This window comes from Oryctolagus cuniculus, chromosome 15 (genome assembly GCF_051225735.1).
Source record: "Oryctolagus cuniculus isolate XC-2025 breed Fujian yellow rabbit chromosome 15, ASM5122573v1, whole genome shotgun sequence".
NCBI lineage: Eukaryota > Metazoa > Chordata > Mammalia > Lagomorpha > Leporidae > Oryctolagus > Oryctolagus cuniculus.
Window position 1 is genome coordinate 23520200 of NC_142881.1, and position 10427 is coordinate 23530626.

Genomic DNA, 10427 nt, shown 5'->3' on the forward strand with positions numbered 1-10427 from the left:
TTTCAGTTAAAATTTAAACACCTAAGAATAATTGTGTGTTAATTACAGAGTTCAACCAATGGTACTAGAACAAAAAAAAAAAATACTAAAATGGATAAAGTATTACATTGTACATCAACCGTCAGGACAAGAGCTGATCAAGTCACTGTTTCCATTTCACTTCAACGAGTTTCCCCTTTGGTGCTCAGTTAGTTGTCGCCGATCAGGGAGAACATATGGTATTTGTCCCTTTGGGACTGGCTTAATTCACTCAGCATGATGTTTTCCAAATTCCTCCATCTTGTTGCAAATGACCGGGTTTCGTACAGCAGTCAAAAACAACGAAACCTGTTCATTTGCAACAAGATGTTTTCCTTTAATATATCTGGTGAGCTAAACTGAAACTGCTTATTTTTATTGATATATAAATTTTTATATATATATTTAGTTGTATGATATTTGCATAATATATATTTTGTGTGTGTTTTAAATATATTTGAATATATTATAAAATATAATATAAATTTTATATATGTATTTTATAGGGGATGTGACAAATACAGAACAAAATGTAGATGGTAAAAGTCTTAGAGAAAAACTTAAAGAATTAGATGTACAACACTTTATATATTCTACAGTGGGTTGAAGTATAGTACTCTTCCTCAAAACTTAAGGGTTCATTCTCTTCTTTAAGATCTTAATTTTATTTTTTGTGGTGTTTTCACTGAAATTTAGGAGATTATTCACACTGTATCAAATCCTTACTGAGTAAAGAGAGGATCTCTATGTTTCCATTATTTTCTGTAATCATCATACACCTTCTATGTCAGCCCTGAAGATACAGAAGTGAATTCAGACCTAGTTTCTCAGATTAGTGACCAATAATTTTCCATGTGAAAAAGGAAGCAAGAAAATGGATAAGACAGAAGGCAGTACATATGTGAATGCCCCTGGTGAAAAAGAGAGCACTCTGCATTGGATTTGTGTTTTGACTTAAATACAGGTTCTTAATAGGGACCTATGAAGTTTTGTGTCATCCAGCCCTTCTCTGCGTCCTTACCAGATATTATTCTGTTTCTGGATATAACAAACTGCTTTCTTTCTTAGGACATTTGCATTAATGGTTTCTTACACCTAGAAAAGTCATTCCAGGCTTTAGGGAAGTCAAATTCCTTCTTGAAATTCAGATGCCTGCCTAAATGTCAAGTCTTTAGTAAGACCAATCTCCAACCATGGAACAACTCCCACTTCATTATTCTGCTATCTCACCTTCTTCTACAATCTTACCTTTATTCATTTCATCATACACCCCATATACCATAATTTTTTCTGACTGTTAATTTACTTAATATCTTTCTCCCCCACTAGACTTTAATTCCCATCATGGCAGCAAGTACATCTCTTTGATTCATAAACTGCATTCCCAGAGCCTGTATTCACGGTGGAAACATAATAAATACCTTTAAATAGATATTCTGAAAACGTAGGGGGAAACATGCAATAACATTTCATCATAAATCATTAAGACTGTGAAGACCTCATTAATAAAATCTTTGAAGCTTGTCTTAAGGGAAATAGAGAGTTGTAGGTACTTTTGAGCTGGGGAGCTAAATCATTGCATTTCATGGACCATTTTTTACTCTATTTTTCAATGTGTAAATTTTTAAACTTCTATTCTAATTCCATAGTTCCTTCTTGCTATTGAAATCTTCCATTTATTTCCAGCTAGGAATCCACCACTCCCCTATGTAAGCCTCCATTATAAGTTTTCTCTTGCTGTGATGATTTGTTTTCCTTACATGTGTGTGCTATGAGATTCTGAGCGACTAGGAAGGAAATATAATTTTATTTCCTTCAATTCACATAGTGTCTGAGGTAGAGTTGAGGCTTAATACATTCTAAATATATTTAAATATATTATTTAAAATAAATATTTATAAAATATAATAGAGAAAATTTGGATACACTTATTCTACAGGAGTGGGTGCATTGGAGGATGACAGATTTTGTCTAATTTGTCTTGAGTAATAGATTTTAAGACCGTTGGTACTGTCATAATTTATTTTTAACCCTTTGTAAACTACTGAATGAGTAAGAGCTTAAGGCACGAGTTCATTGCTTATGAAGTAAACATTTTCTAGGGAAGGAAGATTCCTCCTTATTATCTGCACATACACATAAATATAATAAAAATACTCATTTGTCATTTTTACAGTAATGATTTTCCCTTTTGCCAACCTGTTCGAACATTTCCAAGATTTTTGAGGTAGGCTTAGTTCATTCTAATGCACTACTGGTGTTGTAGATTTTGATTTCTCATCGTGGTATTGAAACAAGCCTTTCTTTTTTTTAAATTTTATTTTATTAAATTTTTTTTGACAGGCAGTGTGGACAGTGAGAGAGAGAGACAGGGAGAAAGGTCTTCCTTTACTGTTGGTTCACTCTCCAATGGCAGCTGCGGCCGATGCACGGTGCTGATCTGAAGCCAGGAGCCAGGTGCTTCTCCTGGTCTCCCATGTGGGTGCAGGGCCCAAGCACTTGGGCCATCCTCCACTGCACTCCCGGGCCATAGCAGAGAGCTGGACTGGAAGAGGAGCAACTGGGAGAGAATCCAGCACCCCAACTGGGACTAAAACCCAGTGTGCCAGCGCCTCAGGCAGAGGACTATTGAGCCACAGCACCGGCTGAAACAAGCCTTTCTAGTTTCCAAAGGTATATTGGTGACTTTTTGTCTGCTTCAATAGCATAAGAAAAATTAGTCCAAGGTCAGGCTTGCTCAGATTGGTGAAAATTGTCTTACTCAAGGCAGAGATTGGATATTAGTAGCCTCTCTGTCTTCTCAAAATAGTTTATGTTTTCAGTCACATTGTTTGGCTATAGCATAAATGACAAGATTTATTGTAGATGGTTTATGGTACATCTATAACATACATAAAACCTTAGCCAAAGAAAATTAATTGGTTTTGCATTTGGGTAAAATCTTAAATCACAGACATTATTAGAAAATAAATCTATCAACTATCTTCTACTAATATTTAAAAATCCACTGAACTGTTTATTTTAATACTTTAATTTTAGCTTATTAGAAAACCACCAGAAGAATTCCATCTTTTTTTTTTTTTTTTTAACAGAAGTCCTTCCAATGAACTGTTGGGTTCAGCAAACCAAAAAGGAATGTGGTTTTAAAAGTAGTGCCTTCCATGCTTCCCTATTGTCAGAAGTTGTAATCACTTGAAGGGTGAAGCTAATTTTATTTCCTTTTTCTATTTTATAGAATGCATTAACTATATTCAGCCCCAGGGTAATTACAGTCATGTAAACCTTAAAAACAATTCCAGCATGACTTTTAAGGACAAATTCTACCAAGTTTCATTATAGAAACTGAACAACGTTCTTCCTCCTTTAAACTGCTCGCAGAAAAACAGAACATAAAATCATGTTCCTATGGCAAGTTTAGTGACATAATTTGCAAAACGCTGGCATTTTTGACCAAGGAAACAACTATTTCTTGTCCTTAATTATGTTAAAGTCATCTCTGAAACTTCTCAGATCTACGGTTATTAGAATGGCAAACTAGCTTACTTTTTGAATGTAAAGATATGAAGTCACATTTAAATAAACATAAAATTTTGGCTTTAGAAGTAAACAATAGCAGAATACATTTTTTAAAGGTTATTGAATGCCTCTGGTTACAAAGCATCAGGTTTTGAAAGTGTGGATGATACAAAAAAGAAAAAGTGATTTCTGCCATGTAGGAGATTGTGGTCAGCTGAGAACACAGAAAAGTCTTAAATAATTCTGAAAAAGGTCCAAGTTTATCAGTGCTTCAATGGAGGAGCAAACATTGCATCTGTGTATTGTAATATGGATCAGACTGTAATATAGGTCACTGTCTACATAAACTTTTGGCACTGGTCACATTGAAAATTTAAAAAGTGAAACAAATTTCTTTCCTTCATCAAAAATCTTGTAAGAGCAGGGGCAATGTATCCTTTGGAAAAGACAGGTTCATTCCCAGTTCACAAAAACATGCTCAGTATGGTTCAAAGACCTTTTTGCCTGCTGGGGCATGATGGGAGGACTCTGGCCGCTGAAACAATGGAGTGTGTCATGCTTTTGTCAAGCTCATTGGCAAACTCCTGTCCCCCTCCCTTTTCTTCAACAGGGTGGCAAGAATCTGCTGTAGAAACTCAGATAATTCCCTGGGAGCACTGTGAATAGAGGTAATTTTCTTCTTGACCTCTAGAACTTTCCTACTCAAATGACTGTTATCACAAGGGAAAGAAAGATACCTAAAGGATGGTTGTTTGTGTGAGTTCAATTATTTCATGGGCAGTGGTGATTACGTGGCAGACTTTCTTCTCACCCTTAATTGACGGGGATTTTGAAGTTTGTGAATTGCATCTCTGCCAGAAAACTAAAGTCATCAAAGGCTATAACGTACTAAAGAGAGTTTCAAGAGACTATTACGTTAATATAGCGATTTGAACCAACCTTTCTTTTTGGAAACTTGGTTTTCCTCATTGAATACTCACTGAAAAAAGGAAAACTTTGTTTATACTAATTAAAGCTAGGAATTGGGTTTAGAATATGATATGTTTAAACCAAACTCTGAAATAATGGGTCCAGTAGAAAGATGAAACATCATTGGTGATCTTTGGGACAACTAGGAACTCATCAATGGTGCTAAAGGATGGTAAGAAGAGGGAGGAGGTATCTTGAAATACTTTCTGGAATGTTTATCGTAATAACTTCATCATTTTGTTATCATGAGGACCAAAAAAAATATGTGTTTCTTGTACTAGCAAACAAGTATAGGGTACTGGAAGATTGTTCCAAGAAAAGATTTTCCATTCTAACTCAATCTAATTGGGTTAACCATGTTATTAATACAATCCATCTAGGATTCAACAGAATTCTTTATAGAAAAGCAGAGCAAAATGAGCTTTGAGGAATATCAGATTTGTTCCATATATCTAAAACTCCTCCTAGGATGGAGTATGATGGGAATAAAAATGACAAACTTCTTGAAACTTTAGGCTGTGCCAAGAAATTTTATAGTACTTTACACATATTAACTATTTATGTTTAACACACACAATAATCTTGTGATGTATATGTATCATCAGATTTTACAAATGAAAGGCTAGAAGTGCTTTTTAATTTCTCAAAGTCCTAGAGCTAATAAGTGAAAGATCCAGTATTCAAACATGAACAGTTTATTCCTAAAACATATTCACTGACCACCATGTGTATGGCTTATAACAATTAAATAGTGCTCAATTGTCAGTGAGAAATGATTATGTGGCTATTAAATGTTCTCTTATGTGGTTTACTTAAAATATATACATTCTATATTTCTTAATTCTTCTTAGCAAGTATGATTGTTGAGTTTTCTAGTTAAAGAGGATCCAGCTTGGATAAAGAAAAACATATTCTGACACTTGTTAAAATGGTAAGAAAATCTTATTCAAGACTATAAGGGTGTTGGAATAGGAGAGAGATCAGGCTCAATACTATACATAATAAAGACAACTGAGGATTTATAGCCAAGAAGTGGAGTGATGGAGTTAATGGGTAGAAAATTACTAAGAGGAGGCATTAAGGGTACAGGATTCTTGTTAGCCTGACCAAATAAAATTCTTTGTAAATGCAGGCCAAAGACTTATATATCAAAGCTGAGGGATGAGGAAACTTCACCAAATATTAAAGAAAGAGGATTCTCACTAAACTGAGTTAGCAGGATCCATGCAAGACCAGTTAAAGCAGATCAAAGACAGCACAAGAGCCAAGGTCAAGGCCAGTTTGAGAAGTGGGCTCAGGAGCCTGATTAATGTTTGGCCAAGGAGAGAGGGTTTGTCAGTTCCTCTTCTTGTTTCAGCCAAGTTCTTCCTTCTGAATAACTAAGTCCATTTCTTGTTATTCACCAAAGAACAACGCATCTGTCTAGACTTGGCAGAGGAGTTTATAGCTGGGTTGTGCAAGTCATAAGGCATTTAATGAGTGGGATTTTTAGGAAACCAAAGAAAAACAATAACTAATGTTTAGAGCAAACCATAAACCTAATTTCTGAGTCTGGAAGGCAGTCCATCAAGATTACTAGATGTTAAGTTCAAAGTATCTTTAAGAGGTAGCGTGAGGGAAGTGACAATTCAATCTGATAGATTTCTTGTTTTGAAATTGGAATGTCTGGTGATATAGATATCTGAAATATGGTGATGGTTATTTCTGAAGTAGAACATGGAAGATGCAGATGTTTGTTAAATTTCCCGAGTTGCCCACACAGCTGCAGGCACAAAGCTGGCCCAGTCTAATGTGATAATGAATCTTGAGTTTAGATTGTCATCCAGCTTTCATATCGAGGGAGTTTTTGATCTTGAAATGAAGCTTGGTCACAAGACGACCCAGGGTCCCAATAAAGATATGGGTAATCAACTTAAGTCCTTAGTGACACTAGGTCAGGAGGACATGGACCCAGTTGTAAATGTTAGTTTGGAGTAGCTAGATATTGAAGGCAATGAGAAGTGTTTAAAGGATGGCAAAATGTGCAAGATGGAAGGACTGAGTTTAATATACAGGTAGATGATAATTAAAATTTAAGGCCAGCACCGCGGCTCAATAGGCTAATCCTCCGCCTGTGGCGCTGGCACACTGGGTTCTAGTCCCCATTGGGGCGCCGGATTCTGTCCCGGTTGCCCCTCTTCCAGGCCAGCTCTCTACTATGGCCAGGGAGTGCAGTGGAGGATGGCCCGAGTCCTTGGGCCCTGCACCCCACGGGAGACCAGGATAAGTATCTGGCTCCTGCCATTGGATCAGCGCAATGCGCCTGCCGCAGCGCGCCGGCCATGGAGGCCATTGGAGGGTGAACCAACGGCAAAAGGAAGACCTTTCTCTCTGTCTCTCTCTCTCACTGTCCACTCTGCCTGTCAAAAAAAAAGAAAAAAAGAAAAAAATTTTAAATGTAGTATACCAAGAGGTTTAAAAAAAGTTTAAAGACAATAAAAAAATCTAAATCTAATGGACTATAAAGATGTGCCACATATATTTTGTAATCTTAATATTTCTCCACATGATTAGTCTCTTTTTTGATTAAAGATAGCAAAGATTATTTTCAACTACAAAGGAAATATGATCTGATTAGATTTTCACTGATTATTTATAAAGCGTAGCAAAAGTAGTTACAGACCACATAGAATTTTTAAAGTTTGCTTTCCTTGAGCTTTTCTTAAAGAATCTCAGGTTAGATTTTTACAAGTGTCTAAAGGAGGAACTAGTATTTTGGCACAATGGCTTAAGCTACTACTTGTGACAGTGACATCCCACATCAGAGGCTAGTTTGAGTCCTGTCTGTTCTACTTCAAATCCAGCTTCTTGTTAAGGTGTCTGGAAAGGTAACAGAATATGGCCCAAGTATTTGGGCCCCTGTCACCCATGTGAAAGATGTGGAAGGACTTCTTGGCTCCTGGGTTTGGCCTAGTTCTCTCACTGTCTCTCCTTCCCTCTCTGTTGCCCTTTCAAACAAATAAACAAGTTAATGTTAAAGAATTTCTCAAGGGTAGGAAGATAAAGCTACGGCTCATCACCAGGCTTCACCTACACTGACTATAGATTTGAGTCAATTCCTTTCTTTTTGAGGTTCCCCCAGTATTCTGTTTTCTGAGCCTGCCAGGAAGTGATCTTATTTACTCACTGGATAGACTGGAAATGCATGTACAAGTCTGATTTTCATAATAAGGCTTTCTAAGTGTTCACTTCAGAAAGTCATACTTAATTTTATAAAATTTTCTGGTGATATCTGATTAAATGCATTATCATTACGAAATATTACATTCCAAATACTTGGTGATTTCAATGTAATAAAATTTTCCAATTTTCTCCTGTTACGAAGAGGTCAGCTTCTTATTGAACTTATGCAAATAACTATATTGCCATGAAAATGAGGATATTCAGTAAGATTTTCTGAATTTTTGAGAAAAACTAAATGTCTCACTTTTATTTACAAATGCATAATTTACCAATTGCTTAGAGAAAAAAGGCATTTTTATCTCCACAAAAGGGAACATTAAATAATCAATAATGTTCTCCCCTAAAAGTTATAAAAATCATATTAATTCTTTATTAGTTTATTCAGTATCATTTAATTAACTCTTGTTCTACTTGACCTTGGTTTAACAGTTAAGAACTACAACCCAGTGTAACTATCATAACTATACTGAAGCAACAGTGTTAAACTATTCTCATTTGTCAGAGATTTATCAAAATTAATTTATCAACATTAAATATACTTGAAAAACTTTTGGGTTAGATTCTATATTTTTGAAAATTCTAAGAATATATAAATATAAGAATATTTAATTTAGGTTAAATGTGTATCTCAAAAACAATTAGAATAGATTTCCTTTTCAGGATTTTTAAAATTAAATTGGCAGCACTATCTAGAGGTAGGAAATGTCACACATATATGGAACATATGTACATGTTGATATAAGCACATAGAACCAAACAGAGAATTTGCAGTATTTATTCTGAAACACTAACCACATGTAGGGTAAACACAGTAATACAAAACTCAATGATTTACGAAAAGTAGTTGGCTGTTTTCTTTCTGTCACTTTCTCTTTTTATCCAAATTGTATCTCTGATAGATGGGGAAAGTTAAGGTTACTTGTTCAATCTTAACACTAAAGTTTTTTTAACCAATATTTTGGAAACACATAAGAATCATTTTTGTCCTGCTGTATGACTGCTTTTGGAGGTCTCTGAGTTCCTTAAGAGGCTGCAAAGAACTCAAGGGCATAACGTTCAATTGAGTAGGGAACCAGGGTGCCAGGGAAGTATCTGGTAGAGGGTGAACAGAGAGTTTTGGAGGGAGACAGATCGTAACATTCAAGGCACTTGAATGAGTAAAGATGGTAATAAAGTGATAGGTACAAAGAAAAACAGAAGCAATGGGAGGGAGAAATCTCTTAGGATGTGATATGAAAAGGACATTCAAGTTTGACATCATCCTTGGTAAAATCACATCAGCGAGAAAGGGAACAGACAGAATTGGTACCACAACACCAAAGTAAACTTAACTTTTAGTCCCTTTCTCCAAGAAGTGTTTAAAATTATGTATTTATATGAAGGTAGTTATATATGTACATAGAGAGAGAACTTCATCCACTGGTTCCCTCTCCAAATGCCCACAGGGACTAAGGCTGTGCTGACGCTGAAGCTAGGAGTCAGGAACCCAATCATGTTTCTCATGCAGTGGCATCAATGAAAGTAATCGTGCAAGAATGGAAATAATTGTGCCTTCTCTGTTGCCTCCCAGAGTAAGGAGCCAGAGCCAGAATTCTAACCCATGTGCTCCAATGTATATACCTCCTCCTCCACAAACTTTCTGAAGTAACCTTGTACATTAATGCAGCTTCATACATGTTCCTTAAATGGATGTCAGTCTACAAACTATTACTATTCATGAAGAGGTAAGTGCAGAAATTGAGAATAACTATATATAATTTTATAGCAATTTTCCAGAGTAATTTTATGCCTATTCTAAGAAGAACAAAGAGCTTCTGTTTCATTGCTTTTATTTTTTTTTTCATTTTTTACTGATCCACATTACTGTATTTTATAACAACATCTACCTGTGGTAGATTTAAGAGAGATTCTTTTAAAAAATGAGCAATTGTTCTTCCCTAAATATTGTTTGAAAAATACTGGAATGTACTAGAAATAGAGATGAGGGATCCCAATCGTGTGGTTGCTTGGGTTTAATAACCACAATAACTATGCTAAAATTCAGCCTGTTCTTTCCCCTCCTAGCTTTATTTTCTTATGCAATATTTGTTTTGTTTTCATACAGGGCGTAAATATGTATCCAGGGTAGAATATAAGAAGCAGTCCATAAATATTTCTGCTTATTCATTATTTCATCAAAACATAGATGTGGAGTTTTTCTGTACATTCACATGCAATCCAAATGATAACAGTCATCGTCATAGACTATTGGAAGTGTTACGTGCTATGTTTTACTGTCGACCTAGCTTACACTGCAGGGTATTTTGCAAGCTTAAACTTACTTGTTGGAGCACATTTGCAGCACATAAATTACAGCTTTCCATTAGGCAAGCAGATGAATGAATGTAACTGAGAAAGGACTTGATCAACACGATCATTGAAAGTGAAATTCTGGGTCAAACCACTGTTGTTTCTTCTCTGTGGTACTAACAGTGAGTTTGACTTTATTCCCCAATACCTTAGTCAACTGGTAATTATGACATTGTGTATGCAAAGTCTTAATAACTAATTCATGGCTATAGTAATCAGAACTGCATATGAATTAAGTTTAAATTCTAATAAAACAAGAGTTTAAGAAACCCAAGAGGAGGGAACCCTGAATAAAGCCAATTTAGGATGTTGTTTGATTTAGAAGATCTGTTTCTGCCATTCTCGTTCCTGAG

At 35.5% G+C, this 10427-nt stretch overlaps 1 long non-coding RNA gene across 1 annotated transcript in view; it reads left to right on the plus strand.

The window, feature by feature from the left end:
* LOC149121934 (uncharacterized) overlaps positions 1 to 9441 on the plus strand; it is a 253363-nt gene extending 243922 nt beyond the window's left edge. The window contains exons 2-3 of the long non-coding RNA XR_016221332.1: positions 4145 to 4202; positions 9296 to 9441. This is a non-coding gene — a long non-coding RNA (uncharacterized LOC149121934). The remainder of the gene's footprint in view (positions 1 to 4144; positions 4203 to 9295) is intronic.
* The last annotated feature ends 986 nt before the right edge of the window (positions 9442 to 10427 follow it).